The sequence below is a fragment of the Acinonyx jubatus genome, chromosome B2 (genome assembly GCF_027475565.1).
Source record: "Acinonyx jubatus isolate Ajub_Pintada_27869175 chromosome B2, VMU_Ajub_asm_v1.0, whole genome shotgun sequence".
NCBI classification, from domain to species: Eukaryota; Metazoa; Chordata; class Mammalia; order Carnivora; family Felidae; genus Acinonyx; species Acinonyx jubatus.
In genome coordinates, this window is record NC_069385.1 from 125642555 (window position 1) to 125660267 (window position 17713).

Genomic DNA, 17713 nt, shown 5'->3' on the forward strand with positions numbered 1-17713 from the left:
GGTATTGTCTTTGCTACTTTTCCCTCCTTTTTTGCTCCAGTTATGACCACTGGGGTGATTGGGTGGAGGGCAGACTTTTACCCCAAATTAATCAGTGCAACTCTTTTAGATAATCTTAGCTAATCACAACATTGGTCAAGAAGAGTCTCCCAAAGTAGTCTAGTCTTTCATTTATGCAGCCTATAGTGAATTCCTACAGGATGAGTTTGGGGAGGACATTTCAGTCACATCACCGAAGGACACTCGTGGGACTATCCCTTCATGCCAATCTCAAGGTTTTTGACTCGAAGCCCTTGTGAATATGTTATATAGACAGGTTCATGACCATGAGGGCTTCCCTCACCCCCAACATCATTAAGTTCTCATCTCTAGTAGATTCAACTTTCTTCACCCATAAAACACACAGATGCAGAAGTAGAAGAGGGATACCCAAACACTCTTTGGACTTATTGCATCCTGGAGATGGATGAACTGGCCCTAGATGGCCTGCTAAGAGCCTGAGAGTTTATTGTATTCGAATCTCCATGCAGGTGTGCTTTAGCATCACCATGGAAACATCTCAACAGTCAAACAACAAGATGGTAATTAAAGATAGGATAGAATAAAACGGTCAGAGTTTCTACTGGAATAGAAGGGCAGAAGAGGCAGAGGAAGGAGACAGCAAGAAGAGGGGGTCAAAAAGAGGCAGAGTCACTCATATTAAAGTCTAGTATCAGGACCTAGAGTTTGAGTGTTACACGTTTTCAACCTAGTTGATGCTTATCCAGTCAATTACTCTGATGCCTCCTAAACTGAGTTCTGATTTCTAAATTTTAGCCTCTTGACTTGCTGCAGTGTTAAGATGTCAACTAGTACCTGGGGCTCAAACAGTGAGGCTTAACTGATTGGGTTTCTGCTGGCCCTAAGTCTGAATTCACTGGTCTGACTGCCGGAATACTATTGAAAGAACAATAACAACTGGGGGGAGATGGGGGGAGTCAACATAAACCCTCGTGTCTGAGTGAAGCCTACAAATCCTCACTTCACTTAAAGGCAAGTGTGTTTTCCTCCTAGGATTACTTACCCCAAGCAAGGGCATCTCTTCTTGCCCCTAATTTGAGAATAAATCCTATCTAATGCTCAAAATACCCAATATTCAATAGCTAAGTAGTCTCACAACTATCAACATCTTTGGTTATAAAACTATCTACACACCTAGATCCTGAGTTCCTGGAAAGGAGGTCCCCAATATTATTTATCTTTGATTCCTGAGCAATTGCACATTGCATATGTATAGTTAGGTAGAAGTTTGTAAGTATTTATTAAACGATTAAATCAGAGGAGACAGGGAGAATATCTCTTTGTGGTTGAATTGGTTTATTGTAAAGTTTGCCATTTTGTCCGAAGCAACCGGGAGGCCTCAGAGATGGCATTTCTACCTGGAGTCTGGGGTGATTTCTGAGAATTCTGAAATGTAGTTGGGCACATACTTTTACCCCCACCTCCTCCAACAGTTTATTTCCAAATGTTCCTGACTGGTTGGTTGGAAAAAAAAAAGTTATTAGGTTCAAGAGTTGTTTTAAGGGTGGGGTATTTAAAAACCCAGATGAAAGCATTTGAAAATTAAGACAGCTATTGCAATATCTCTAACAGTCAATGTTCCTATTAGTAATAAATTTGAAACACATCTTTGGTGCCATATCTTAAACTGTGGGTCCTGAATGGTAAGTGTATTCTAGGTGGACTGGGAGGGGCTCTTGTTTGCATGACCTCTGTCCCTGCTGCTGTGGCTTTCTTTTCAATGTACCAACATTCCTGGATTTTCTGAGATTCTTCTTGCTTCTTTGAAGACTACTAGCTAGTTATTAGACAGTTACCTTTTTTTTCTCAAGATGAAGAATAACCTTATGCAGAATCACTGTGACACCTTGTGGGCATGGCTGGGGATTGCATCCCAGCCTTCATTTGTTCTAAATGATAGCCCTGGACCCTTCCTGTCACTGTCCCCTTCCACTTTCTCTCAATGTCATTCCCTGAAGAGCAAACATTCTAGGATAGAAGTATTTGAAACTGGTATTGTTAAAAACAAGACAACGGGCCCCAAATTAAGTCATGTTAAGCTCTATGTCGCCAAAGCCAGACCCAATACTTAATTACAGTTTCGTTTTCTCCCCAGAATGGAATCTTGAATCAGTCAATCAGGAGCTACCTGGTCAGCACTAGTGAAGTTAATTTGCCTGATAAACCCGAGCTTGCTGGAATGATTTTCTTGTCTTGCTCCTTTATGCCTACAAAAGTTTTTCATTTTGTACGGCTCCTTGGAGCTCCTTTCTATCTGTTGGATATGACGCTGCTCCATTTGTGAATCAGAATAAAGCAGTAAGATCTTTAGAGTTTATTCAGTTGAATTTTGTTTTTTAAATAGTATTCTTGATTCTGTGTGACAAAGCAACTATTAACTTACTTTTGCCTTTTTAAAAAAAATTTTTAACGTTTATTCATTTTTTTGAGGGACAGAGAGTAAGTGAGCAGGAGAGGGGCAGAGAGAGACAGACAGACAGACAGACTCCAAAGCAAGCTCCAGACTCTGAGCCGTCAGCACAGAGCCCAACACAGGGCTTGAACCCACAAATCATGATATCATGACCTGAGCAGAAGTTGGCTGTTTAATAGACTGAGCCACCCAGGCACCCCAATTTGCTTCTGTCTTGAGTTGAGCTTAAAAAAAAATCTCCACCCTGTGGACCAAGATGGAAATGGCACGAAGAGGATTGGCTTCCCACTGGTGTTGGTGCCAACTCCTTGTGAGCTCTCTCTCCAATCCTGTGGTGACACTACACCAGGAGGCAACTGGCAGTTATGGTTCTTCTACAGCAAATACACTTTTCTCCCCCAGAGATAGATTTCCATGGAAACCAAACCCAGAGAGAACATTCTGGAGAGACAGGGTGTGGCAAAAACCACAAGAGGGGTGAGAGGAGAAGGCATTTATGTCAGGATTACATTAGAAATATGTGTAAAAATATAGTCAGAGGCAGCTGAAAGCATGTAAAGTTTTAAGATATTTTTAAATGTTTCTATTTAAAGGGAGCTGAAGACCTTAGAAAAATCAGAAGCCCGTACGTAGAACACCTATTGTATGCAAGGTATGATGCAGAGTGGTGGGAAGGATCAGGTGTCTGCCCTTAGGGAATTTGCAGCCTCAATGCACACAGATAATCACACCAAACAATAGCACCATTCAATAGCCAGATGAATGGGACCCACAGAAGTGGGCAATAGGTAGGAATGACTCTTACTGTAGGCCAATCCTTATTACTTTTCAAGGTCAGTCTCTTAAAATAAGCAGTGAGAAGGGGCACCTGGGTGGCTCAGTCGGTTGAGCATCTGACTTTTGATATCAGCTCAGATCATTGATCCCAGGGTTGTGGGATCAAGCCTCACATTGGGTTTTGTGCTGAGAATGGAGCCTGCTTAAGATTCTCTCTCCCCCGCCCACCCCTCTCTCTGCCCCTCTTCCCTGCATGTATGTGCTCTCCTTCTCTAAAATAAAAACATCAATAAAAATTAATAATAAACAGTGAGAGGAACAAAGCCATACAAGGGTGAATGTCAGGGAACTCAATCTGCAGTCCTGTTCTCAACAATGGTCAAAGGAGGGGTTTTCAAACATAGGGCATGAGTTTACAGTACTGGTGAGTGTCCAAGAGAAAGACACAGTTCGATGACTTGTGGGAGAGGACAGCAATTTACAATGTTGGCTACCCATGCGAATCACCTGGGGAGTTTTAAAAAATACTGATGCCTGCCTCACCTGGGAGATTCTGATGAACTTGGTTTGGGAAGGAGAGAAGAGCCTATGCACTGGGATTTTAAACATTTTTCTCAAATGATTCTAAGGTGCAGCCAAGTTTTAGAAGCACTGGAAGATCCTATTCTTAGTACTTGTGTCCTCCAGATACTGCTACACAAATGCTCAGGAGCACACACAGGCACGTGCCCACGCTTACTCCTGCTCATATAATTTTCAGCTTTGCAGAAAATGAATTCAGTATTAAATGCAATGGGATAGAGACTTCAGAATACCCAAATTCAGCAGGCACATGATTACCTGCTTACTGTGCTAATGAGGTGGGATGTGGTCTGGGGTCTGGATGCAATGGATCAGGAGAAGGGCTTACAGCAAGTGATTGCTCTAATATGTGCCTCTGACCCTTGACATACTTTCCTTCCGCCAGCTGTGATCCTGACCCCATGCCAGTATTAGCGAGTGATGTATCTATGCCTAGGGTTGGAACAATATACCATGTTTTTCAGTGTCAGTTATAACACAGTACATGCCCCTGACACCCCCTTTCTCTGTCAGTGTCCCTGTGGCTGTCTTCTCTGTGCATGCTAGAGTAAGCATCCTAGGCTTTTTTTCCAAATCTCTGTTAAAAAGAAAAATCAAGAGTGTAACAGAACAAGAAGTGGTTTTATTTTCTGGTAACAGTAAACTATTGCCTACATAGGAGTATTGTACTTATTTCACATTTTCCAGTGGTAAAACACCTGGCACCACACATAACACACTACTAGGTTTCCTCTATTTGAATGATAGTTTGTTGTAGTTGGTGAGGAATTCCTTATTTGGTATAATTTTAGAAATGTTAAGAAAATCCTTTTTTCCCCTTACAAATCAAAGTTAACTATTCTGGAAGAGCAGCCTGGTGGTAGGCAGAATGGAATGGACCAGAAAGTTGTTGCAATAAGACTGCAGCGGGGATAGAGGATAGGGGTGGGGTGGGGGAGGGGAGGGCATTGATTAAAAGATCCTACGCTGGAGAAGTAGCAGAAGAAATAGACAGACTTTGGTTGTTGGTTCATGAGACATTCCGAGGGCAGACTTTATAGGATAGGGCACTTTTAGAAAAGAAGGTGAGGGAAAAGCCTGGATGATCAAGGATTTCAAATTCATGTGGAAGAAAGAATGGCGACCTTGTTTATAGATTCTGGGGAGGCAGGAGGAGATGGTGGTTGGGAGCTGACTGATTTGGTTTCATAGATAGTGGACTTTGAGTGCTGGTGGGAGTCCTCATGGGAATGTTCAACAAGCAGTTGGAGCTAAAGAGAAAGTTGAGAACTAGAGACGCAGATTTACTGCCTTAGATGTGCTAGTAAAGTCACGGGAGTGTTAGAAATTGGAACAGAATGGTTAAAAAGGAAAAAGGAAATAATGCCAGAATGTTGGAAGAATTCTATTATTTATGGTATCTGAACAGGAAAATGCCCCATTGAAGATCCAGGCACAGGATGAGAATGGAAACCAGAACATGGCCCAAGTCAGGGAAGGAGAGCTTCTCAAGATGTTCATGGTCAATCCTGAGAGATGCCACAGTGAGGTGAAGTAGGATAGCAATGGCTTTCAGGATAACAACCCTTATTTCTCTTGCTCTCTACATCTCTCATCTTCTCTCATCTTCTTTTCCTTTACGTTCTAGACCACTTTTCTCTGGTTTTCTTCTAGATCTTTGTCCACTCCTTTTCCATCCCCTGGTTTCCTTTCCTTCTTGCACTCTTGCCCTAAGTATTGATTCTCTTGCCACGGTTCCATTGCCAGCCCTCTTCTTTCTTAAGCCACACACTCTTCTCTATGACCGTAACCACTGTAACCACCATCCAGGTCAAGGAATGGGACCTTGGCAGCCACATTTTCCTGATAAGCCTCAAAACTCTCACTATAAGTAACCACTCTCTGATCTTTACATTACCACTTACTTTTCTTTATAATTTTATCACCCGTGTACTATCACTCTACACTATAGTTTAGGTCTGCCTGTTTACTTTATTTCAGAATGTGTCTCCTAAGTCTATTTTAATTCCTGGATGCCCCCATAGTTGGTTTGGGTCTTCATTGAGGGGCATATAGTGTCTAATGTCTCTCTGTGTTGTTAACAGCCACCAATAATCAATGCCCAGATTCTTTGCTTCTTTTGATATTGCAAAATGGTGATAGTTCAATCCATCATTTCTTCTTTATTTATTAGCTGGAATGCTTGTAAAAAGAGAAATTTTCCCTCATTTGCTAGTTGATTACCCAGTGGTAGAATTTTCAAAAAAAAATTGGGGGGGGCAAAATGATAGCTTGAAATCTTCCCTTTATTTACTGATTTTTAAAATTGTCAGTTCTGTAGCCTCCTCCAGAGGAAACTGATTAGGGTTAGGGTACTTTGGGGGGGGGGTGGTTACAATTTATAAACTCAGGTATCAAATGATATTTGGTGTCTTTTGGTGTGTTTTAACTGACAACAATTATCTTTATTGATGGTCAAATTTTTCTATCTTTGGTCAGTGGGAGTCTTTTTAAGTCGGTTCCTGCATTCTTTACCCAACCCTAAGGGTCTTCAGTAGCTTTCTTGCTATATGTCGTGATTTTGCAGGCTCATCTTGTGCATTTGCTGCACTATGCTCGGAAGCAGCCATTTCTCCAAGACCACAAGGTGGAAACAAGATGATGCTCATTGCTACCGGTTATGTCATCATTTCAGGGCTTTTCAATGGACAGAACTAGGGTATTTGAAGATTAAAAAAATACCTCATGAATTTATGACATTACTTCCTTTTCAGATTCAGGAGTACAGGATGATTAACCTCTTCCATTTAACATTTATATCCATTCGTTCCCAAACCAAGAATCCTGGTTCTCAGGGACACACTGATGATAGAATTAGATATCACAAAGTCATTAATTTGCTTTTTCCAAAACATTTTCAGAATAACAATCCCAACATTTTACCAAGGTGGTAAAGTCTTACCAAGAAAGCAAGCAAAATTAAACATTTTTTGACATATGCCTTCCTCCTTTTTCACAGTCGTATTACAATCTGCACTATCAGAGCACGGAGATCTTTTATACTTTCGCTCTCTTATCTTTCATTTAAATATATTGCACATTTAAAGCTTTTAAAAAATATTTATTTTAGGTGATCTCTACACTCAATGTGGGGTTTAAACCCACAACTCTGAGATCAAGAGTCACACACTTCACTGAGTGAGCCAGTCAGGTGCCCCTAAATATATTGTACATTTAAACTATACATTTAAATATATGTTTATTGTACATTTAAATATATACTTAGTACTCAATGTATATTTAAGTATATATTTAATGCTCACTGCCAGCATTTAAGCTGATGTCTCTCCAAGGCATTTTGGTTGATTAAAGTTCTTTCTCTAGTAAATTCTAAAGAAGGACTCCTGAGAACAATATTCTCTTAGTTCCTGCGTGCTGGTGACAATTTGCTGCCTTTTTACCTGAAAATAAGCTTTACCTGGATGTAAAGTCCATGGCTCACATTTTCTTCCTTCGGGTACTTTAAATATGTTGCTTCATTTTCTTCTAGAAAAAAGTATTGCTATCAAAAAGTCTGATGATAATCACATTTTCATTCCCTTTTATGTAACTTATTTTTACCTAGATAACAAAAAAATTTTTCTTTTTCTTTAAAGTTTAATAATACATAGTTTTTAGTATTTGTTCTGTTTTCTTGCTTTACTTTTCTTTTGCTGAGGCTCCTATTATTCATTTATTGCATTTTCTTTGCCTGTCTTCTGTATTGTCACTTCCCACCTAATCCAATTTATCTTTACCTTCATTATTTTTAATGTTCTATTTCCATAACTGTTGTTTTGTGTGCTCTTGTATTCTTTCTAATTTAGTTTTCACTTCTGAAATGATTTTCCTTTTTTAAAAAAAATGTTTATTTATTTATTTTGAGAGAGAGAGAGAGAGAGAGAGAGAATGGGGGTGGGAGGAGGCAGAGAGAGAGAGGGAGAGAGAGAGTCCCAAGTAGGTTCTGTGCTGTCAGCACAGATCCCAGTCCAGGGCTCAATCCCATGAACCATGAGACCATCACCTGAGCTGAAGTCAAGAGTCAGATGCTTAACCAAGTGAGCCACCCAGGTGTCCCTGAAATAATTATTCTATATCTCTAATTCTTTGAAAGTTCCATCACTTTCTGAGATTTCTAGTTCATATATGTATTTTCCTTCCATATAATTTACTGTTTTTGATGACTTTTTTGCTTAATTTTGAAATATTATGTAATATTTTTCTTCTGTCTTTGTGGGATTCTTTCTGCTTCTTGTGGGATGTTATTCTGCTTCTTTATCTCTTTGATCTCAATCTTTTCTATTGAACATGTTAACGTGAAATTAGTTTTCCTGAACTTTTAGAATAAGCTGGGTTCAAGAGAGATTTCCTGAATTCACAGACCTCCCTTTCTTATTGATTTACATTGTATTAAAAAATATGGCAATTTGCTTCCTCATATTTCCTGGTCCCATATGCATTTTCTTCTTTCTTTGTGTCAGTTGCCCTGCTCAATTTGGAGTCTGTTTTCAACAGTTCCTCCTCAGTGTGGGACACTTGGAAGGGAGTTTTGGCTATTTTGTTTTGAGGAGAGTTCATAGTCCATTTCAGCCCTTGCCCACCTTCCTCAGAACCCTTTCAACTCATATGTTATTGGGATGTGCAAACCCCTTACAGTTTCACCTGCTGTTCTCCACTTTGGCTTGCTGAGCTTTTCTAAGTGGCCACTGATGGTTATTTTGGAGTTCCTGGGGCCATCAGATGCCCTATTGCTTCCCTCAACTTCCTCTGGTATAGATGCTAATGTCATGCAGATCTTGTAGCTGCCAGCATTTGTGCGCACCTTTTGGATTTAGAAATCTCTGGAACATCTTGTCAACCAACTTATATTGTAGATATTGGCAATGGGCCTTTGTTTTGCCATCCTAGTTTCTCTTATTACTTTTATGGAGGAGTCTGAGGAAGTTAAAAATATGCTACCACCACTGCCATCTTTCACATCTCCATTTCCTAAATGGTAACTTCCCTCAGACCTCAGTCTTTGATCATCTATTCCTTTTATATACATATTTTTAAGTAAACTCATTACAGCCTTTGCTTTTACCTTTATGCCCTCAACTTCTAGACCCACATCTCTAGTCTCAATCTTTCCCTTGTGCTTCAGTCCTTTATTTTCTGCTGCCACTTGGCACCCTTACTTGGATGTCCCATGACACCTTAAACATTCATCCTTTTTATTGTATTTCCTCCATATTCTCATACCTGTTTCTCTTTTCTTGGGAAAAATATTTTGTGGAAAGGATTTACTTTCTGACCAATTCAATGTTGTTGGCAAGAGATTCTCTCATTGTCCCCAGATCTCTGGAACAGAAATTACTTGTGATATTGGTCTGGAGAACACAAATAAGCATCATTAAAGTAGGATGCTTTCAAAGAAGTTGCTTAATTTGCCTTCCTTTCTTTTGTCAATGTAATATTTAAAAGTTTTATGACATTTTTAATTTTGTGGGCTTTATATATTTATATATTTTTTATTATCAAAATAATACAGGTTTATTATAGAAAATTTGAAAAAAAATAGAGAAGTTTCACAATCTCACCACCCAAAGATAATCACTATTAACATTCTGGATTTTTCCCTTATTTTTCTGTTGGATATGTATTCATTACTTACAGTTTTTGGCGAGTGTTTTTCTATGTCATTTAGCAATCTTTGAAAGCATAAATTTTAATGATAGTGTTAGTATTCCATTATATGGATGCACTACCATTTATTTATATTGTAATTGTCATTTAAGCTGTTTTTCAGCCATTTTGCTATTATAATAAATAGCAATGTGATAAACATGATTGCATATTAAATTTCATGTATCTCTGATTATTGTCCTTGAGGATTAATTTCTAGAAGTGAAACTGTTGTACCAAAATACATACTACTACATTTTTCTCTAAGAATTGAACACCAATTTAGTATCCTACTATCAGTGCATAAAATTAAAAATTTCTTCAATTGCTATTAAAAAGTCTTTGCCAATCTAATAGACCACAAAAGGATTTCATTGTTATTTTAATTTGAATTTGCTAGATTACTAGGATGGTTCAATATCTTGTCATATCCATAATAGCCATATGTATTTCTTTTGGTATTACCTCTCTGCACATGATTATAATGGGTGGGAAGAGCCTATTTTAAGTGTCCACATATTACAATCCTTGAAGGACTTCTTTATCTGCAATCCCTATGTCACCATCAAAATGATTTATTGAAACACTATTATGAATGAGAATACATTTTGCTAATTATTTATACACACACACACACACACACATATATATATTATAATCTCCAGTAGGATTTTAATATGGGTGTTTAACGTGTTCTTTTTAAATAACAAGATTATTTAAAATATTGTTAAATAACCAATGACCACCAATAGAGAATACCAGGTCTCCCTAACACCTGCTGATAATGGTAATAACCATTGCTTATTCTACACTTGCTAAGCACTTTACAAACAGTGCCTCATTTAACACAGCTTCATAAAGTAGGCATTCTGTGTTTTACATGACTAAGTGAGCCTTAGACATCTCAGGCACATTGGCCAAAGTCACATAGCTATTGGGTGATAAAATTGGAACTGCAGCTCACTTTAAAGGTGGTTTTAAAGTCCACCTTCTGAACCATTAGGCTCTGGGACTTTTCCTCACTCAGTGGTTTGTAACCCTGCTGCACATTAAGATCACTGGAGAACTTTTAGAAAGTACTGGTGCCACATCACATAGTACAAACAAATTGCATCAGAATCTCTGGGGGTGGTGCCCAATCATTTGTATGTTATAAAGGCTTCCTAAGTAATTGTAATGTGAAGCCAGGGTTGAGAGCCACTGCTAGTAATTATTAACCAGTGTAGCTAAGGGAATAGTCTTAATTTGTCAAGTTCTAATTCTCAATGTTCCATGCTATTCATATCCCAACTGTATGTTGGAACAAATCCCTTTCTCTCAACTCAATTCAGTGTTCTTATTACTCCCCCCCCCCCCCACATACACACACACAGACACACACACATACAAACACACAGGCACACACATGCTCTAGCTCAGAATCTGTGTTCATACAAATGGTATTAGGAATGCCAGACCCAAATTGGAGTATATTCTCTAGACATTAAGGTCAGACAAAGGTTGAACATCACTTGACAAAACACTGCAATGGATGAAGCCAGGAATAATTATTTGAAAGGGAAATCCTAGGAGAGGCTGAATCAAAAGTTTGGCAGAGAGTTTTCCATCCAAAGAAGCAAGTCATAAAGAGATAATCTGGGGATGAGGCATCCAGGGAAGGAGATCAGATGCTTTGAAAGAGGGATTTTTATAGAGCACTGGTAATATTGGATATGAGAAGAAAGGCAGCCACCAACTCAGAGGTCACAGAGTGGTGGCTCACAGATGTGCTTTGTTTGACTTTCACTGACATTTAAAAAAAATGGCGTCAAAGTCAAAGCTAGGAGGTTGCCCATATGAATTGAGAGTCTAGCTTTAAAACCATCTGAAGACTTGGCAACTTAAGGCCATTGTTCTCACATGGCAGCAATGAGTGGCCCTGGGACGCCCCTGCCCACCTTCAGTGGAATAAGGAGTGTCACTCCCCAGCCCCAACAGGCCTCATGGACACTTACGTAGACAATGTGACTGCCAATACCGACATGTTAGCATTTGTGGCTTCTGATTTAAAATTCCAAACCAACCTGGACACCAAGCAGTCACTGAACATTTTAGGTAGCCTCTGCTTCCCTCTAAATAGCTCTACAAGATGTTATGGCTCCCTGTTTCATTAGTTAATGGGACTGGCTGTATGGTGCTGCAACTCCTTATCTCTGATTCATTTAAGTGCTGCCTTCTGCCCTGGTGTGTTCTCTCCTGCTTGTGATCTCCTTCCATCCGTCTGTGGTCCCTTCCTGTTGGAGTCTGAGCAGGGGATCCGTCCCTCGTGTGCCACATCCTGAAACTTCCCGCGTCACTGCCCCCTCCCTCTTGTAGCAACAAAGACTGAAGCATGCTCACACCCCCAGGGCTACCCCAGCATCACTTTTGCATTTTCTTAACTGCTTTTCCTAGTACATTTAGATAGGTGAATTCCTACAGAAAGTCCAATGAACTTATTCCTTTCAAGAATAAGCTTTGTGTTTTTTTTCTTTTCTTTTTCTTCCTTCCTTCCTTTTTCTTTTTCTCTTTCTTTCTTTCTCTTTCTTTCTTTTCCTCTTTCTTTTCTTTTCTTTCCTCTTTCTTTCTTTTCTTTCTTTCTTTCTTTCTTTCTTTCTTTCTTTCTTTCATTCTTTCTTTTCTTTCCTCTTTCTTTCTTTCTTTCTTTCTTTCTCTTTCTTTCTTTCTTTCTTTCTTTCTTTCTTTTCTTTCCTCTTTCTTTCCCTTTCTTTCTTTCTTTCTTTCTTTCTTTCTTTCTTTCTTTCTTTCTTTCTTTCTTTCTTTCTTTCTTCTGAATTGGCCTGATCTCTTTTCCTGAAGGTTTGTTTCTGTATTTTTTTTTTTTAAGGACATAATAATCAAGTTCTTTTAATTTGGCTGTCCAGTTTAGGGAGAGGTCTGAATGTTCTGAACTTTGTACTCCTGGCAAGCCCTGTCCTCCCTAAATGGCAATGGAAAGAAGATCAGATATTTTCATGAAATAGAGTGTTTCCTCCGGGGAGAGCAGGACAGCCTCGGAGTCTCCGCTTGCTGCAAAAATAAATACGCGATCAAAGAAATAAACACACCAATAAAAACATAAATCCCAGTGAAACTTGTTGCCATTTATAGGTTGAAAAGGCTACATTCTTACAACCATGTGCTTAACGTTTATTTTATTCAGTTATGAATTCTAAGTGTTGAGGAAAAAAAACCCCAAACTTGGATAGAAAATAAAAGGATGACCATGTCCCTTTGTCGTCATACTCAAGGGGAGTGGGACCTTTGTTTCACTTACTATTTACAATCGCTGAGGGCTCAGATTCTGTGAAATCAGATGTTAACCTGTAGATTTATAAGGTGGAAGTGATTTTTGTCCAGTAGAGATGCACATGATTTTTCTCATTTAGAAAAGATAGTGACAAACATTATGGTTTTATTGCCCTAGTAACCTGTTTTATATCTAACTTAACAATCTGATTACAGCATTATTTCCTTCAATGCCTGTATTCATTTGTTCAATGTCTCGGATTCACTTTCTACCAGCTTTACAATTCTGCTAGTTCCTTCATAAATCAGTAAAGCAAATTTTTGAAGCGTGTTCATTCAATACTTGTATGAGAGCCATCTTTTTAACTTAAAAAAATTATACTTTGACTCTAGCCTCATCCTAGAAAAATTTTTAGATGGCTCCAACCTCCTGTTCACATATGGAGCTTCTAGCTTCTTTCCTTCACTGCTGCCGTGGGCTGCGGGCTGGCTGCATCAGGCAAAACTTTGGAAGTGCTTTTGCAGTTAATGTAGAAGATTAACACTTTATTGAGGGAGAGATAACTGAGCAATTAGCTTCAGTTTAGGGGAAGAAAAACCAGACGAAGTTATTCACTGATAAAGCAAATGCCATTTAATGATGCATCTGCTCATCACAAACATGACCTCCATTGCTGTCATGGTGACCATGTCTGCCCTGGTGAGTGGGATGTTTGCTGTATCTCTCTTTTGGCACAGAGGTCTTTCTGAGCTTCTCTTTACTTTATTCTATTTCCACAAACCATAGACCCTAAGAGGAGGAAACTCAGAAGACCATCTGGCCTATGCCAGTAGAGGGTATTCCCAAGGCTCTCTAATAAAGATGTTCCTGAAAGATTGGGTATAAATTCAATTTAACAAAAAGCTTATTTCAAATGACCTGAGATGTTTACTTTATTGTAGACAGAATGAATTATTTAATAACTGTAAGTAAATCACCGTGTAGCTGTATTTGAAAATGGTGTTAGGTTCTGTTTAAATATCATTAAATGTATTATTTAAGAAAAAAATATATTGTCTCTTCTAAATATGGGGATAGGTTTGGAAAGTGAAACAGTAATGAATTACCTGGCAGATAATATAGTAAAATGTGAAAATGCTTTACAAGCCATGTCGTGTTATATTTTCACACATCTGTTATTTATTATATCGATACTGTCATTAAGCATAACCTGAAGGTCCTCAATTTTACAAATAACTGAGGGAGTCACCATTTTTTGGTATCCAAACAAAATAACTTAAATCTATAGCCCATATTTGGCTCTAGTAAATCTACCCTCCTCCTAAACATTTCTGAGAATTCCCAGAGAGTGTGGATCAACTGCCAACCCCAGTTATTAGCTTGTTCTAGACCACTTTTGGCTGTTGAATTGGCTTTCTCCCTGGTTCCCTCCCTATACCTCTTTATTGCCTTCTGTCTTTCTGTGGCCCAGCTGAACTGCCTGCATGATCACACCTTCCTTTATTTCCCAAGAAAATGCTAAAATAAATCTGACTAATTTAGTAGTTACTAAAGGTTGGCTGAAACCATTGGAGGAGAATGGAGCATAAATAAGCTACAGAATTGGAAATAACTCAGAATACTCTCCCCTCAGGCCCTGTGTCTTACCATATATGTGGAGTCTACTTTTCCCAGCCAGGGTCATTTCTATTATGTTTTTTTCCCCCCTTTTCCAAAGAGAGCTGAAAACCAATTAAAATTAGATCTTACTCCACCTCACCGGAACTAGCCTTTTATATTACCATAAAGAAAACTTTAGTTCATTTTACTGGACCTCCCCATTTTAACCAATACCTTGAGTCTTACCTTTAATACCCAACAGCCCTCTGAAGATTTGTTCCCCTAACCAAAAGACTGCTCCCACTTTTGGGAGCACTCCTCCCCCTCCTCCAAGGAATATGGAAGTTGCTGTAGCCATTTTTTCTGCCATTTATGCTAAGAAGATCACCTGAATAGAGAAAATACATTGCCAAGGGTAGGAAGACTTTAAGCCAACTTTTAGAATATATGACAGTACTTCCTAAATTATTTGATTTTTGTATATTAATCATGTGTCTAATAATGGGTGCCTAATTCACCCATTATTGTGAGTGTGTAGATTATTTTGAATATTTTATGTAGACAAACAAGATTTTCAAATGAGAGTTTTACATTTTTCTCTGGAAACTTTCCATCTATAATTTATTTTTCTAGCCACATTACAGAGACTAACCACGAGCACAAAGTTGACAGAAGTGACAATTGTGAACATCCTTGTCTGGTTCAGTCTGAAAGTCAGGGGCAAGTGTTTGATATATTGACTTCATGTATATTGTTTGCAGAAGGTTTTTGGGTCATCCCTTTATCATATTAAGGAAGTGCCCTTCTAGTTCTAGTCCACTGAGGGTTTTTTTTTAATTATGAATGAGTATGGAACTTTATCAAATACTTTTATTGAATCTACAAAGTTTATTATATATCTATCCTTTATTCTGTTAATGTGGTGAATCATATGAGTTGATTTTCAATGCTATAAATCAATCTTATGTTCCTGGGATAAACCACACTTACTAGATTTGATTTGTTGTTATTTTGTTTTGAAGTTTTACACCTTAGTCTGACAGAAATCAGCCTATAATTTTCTTTCTTGTAATATCTTTGACAGATCATGTTCCAAGGGCCTCATGAAACAAGTTGGAAAGTGGTGCTTCATCCCCTGTTCTCTGTAGAGTGTGTATAAGAGAGGTATGATTTCTTCCTTAAACATGTGGAAGAATTTACCAGTGATACCATCTGAGACTAGAGATTTCTTTGTGGATAGGTTTTAAACTATAGAGTCAATTACTTTGACATATATAGGACCACTTAAATTTTCTTTTGTGTGTGTGTGTGTGTGGCTGTTTCAGCAAGTTGTGCTTTTCAGGGAATCTGTCCATTTCATGTAAGTGGTCAAATGTATTGGCATAAAATTTTTCATAATATCCTTTTATTACATTTTTAGTATGTATTGAATTTTGATACTCACAGTTTATATTCTCTTTATCTTTTTCTCTTTTTCTCGATAAGTCTTGCTAGGAGCCATCAATTTTATTAAATTTTTCCAAAGAACTTACTTTTGACTTTGTGAATTTTCTCCCTTGCTCATCTGCTTTCTATTTCATTGCTTCTTGCTCTTATCTTTATTATTTCTTCCTTTTATTTTATTTGTGTTTACTTTCCAATATTCTTCTAGCATCTTTTATGGACATTTGCATGATTGATTTTCAATCTTTCTTCTTTTCCATAAGCTGTGGCACACATGGAGATTGTGACTTGGATAACCCTTCAACAAAGAACATGCCCAGTTGCTCTGAGTATGGTCCTCAGATTGTTGCCAGCTGTTATCTCCCTCAGGGTCTACTTTGGTTTTTAAGCCAAGGTCATGGTCTTCTTGGAGAAACCTCCTGGCTAATGTCTGAGCAAAGCAGTGGTAACTGAGTGCATGCTATTCTTAGGGTAGTTCTCAGCCAGTGATTAAAATAGATGGTGGGATAAGGCCCTAACCATTTACACCTAATACAGAGCTCTTGTAACTGACATTTTTTTTTTCTCTGGTGCTTCATTTGGAGTGCAGAGACTTGGGGTTGAACTGCCACCGTGGTCTGATGCAGGATCACCTCCTGACCTGCAGGAAGTTATGGAGATGCTAACAAAACATGGAACTATTAGAAACAAAATAGCTGGTACCCAACAAAGATATATGTATTATGATCTCTTGTCATTTCTGGGTATTTTCTAATCACCTTTAAAAAAACTTCATTTCTAGTTAAATTTCATATTTTATGTGGTTTTAATCCTTTGAAATTTGTTGAGACTTGCTTTATGGCCTGGCATGCAGTCCATCTTGATCAATGTCTCATGTGCTCTTGAAAAGAATCCATAGTCTATAGTTGTTGAATTTTGTGTACCACATGAGTCAATATGATCAACTTGGTTAATTGTATTGTTTAAATTTACTATATTCTTGCTGACATTTTTACTCATTTGGTCTATCAGGCACTGATAGTATTAAAATTCCTAATTATCCTACCCAAATACCTGCACATTGATGTTTATAGCACGTTTATTTATTTATTTATTTATTTATTTATTTATTTTTTAATTTTTTTTAACGTTTATTCATTTTTGAGACAGAGAGAGACAGAGCATGAACAGGGGAGGGTCAGAGAGAGAGGGAGACACAGAATCTGAAATGGGCTCCAGGCTCTGAGCTGTCAGCACAGAGCCCGACGCGGGGCTCGAACTCACGCACCCATGAGATCATGACCTGAGCCGAAGTCGGACGTTTAACCGACTGAGCCACCCAGGCGCCCCTATAGCACCTTTATTTAAAATTTACAAAACTTTGAAGCAATAAAGATGTCCTTTAGTATGTGAATGAATAAATTGTGGTACATCTAGACAACGGAATATTATTCAGTGCTAAAAAGAAATGAGCTATTGAGCCATGAAAAAACATGAAGGAAACTTAAATGTGTATTACTAAGTGAAAGAAACCAATCTGAAAAGGCTGTATACTATATGATCTCAAATATATGACATTCTGGGAAAGGCAAAACAATGGAGACAGTAAAAACAAACAAAAACAATGGAGCAGTGTTTCTAGGAGTTAGAGGGGTGGGAGGGATAAATGGGTGCAGCAAAGAGAATTTTGGGGACAGTGAAACTCTCCTGTATGATACTATAATGGTGGATGCATGCCATTATACATTTGTCCAAACATGCAGAATGTGAACCAAGAGTGAATTCTTAGTTAATTATGGGCTTTAGGTGATAATGATGCATTAATTAAGGTTTATTGACTGTGACAAATGTATCACTCTGTGGAGGGGAGGAGGATTTTGATAATGAATGTGTTATGAATGTGTGGGGCA

General features: G+C 38.3%; 1 long non-coding RNA gene across 1 annotated transcript in view; it reads left to right on the forward strand.

The window, feature by feature from the left end:
- The window catches only part of LOC106976172 (uncharacterized), a 104249-nt gene that overhangs the window by 54735 nt on the left and 31801 nt on the right, over window positions 1-17713 (forward strand). Inside the window, exon 2 of the long non-coding RNA XR_008298700.1 lies at window positions 15466-15545. This is a non-coding gene — a long non-coding RNA (uncharacterized LOC106976172). The remainder of the gene's footprint in view (window positions 1-15465; window positions 15546-17713) is intronic.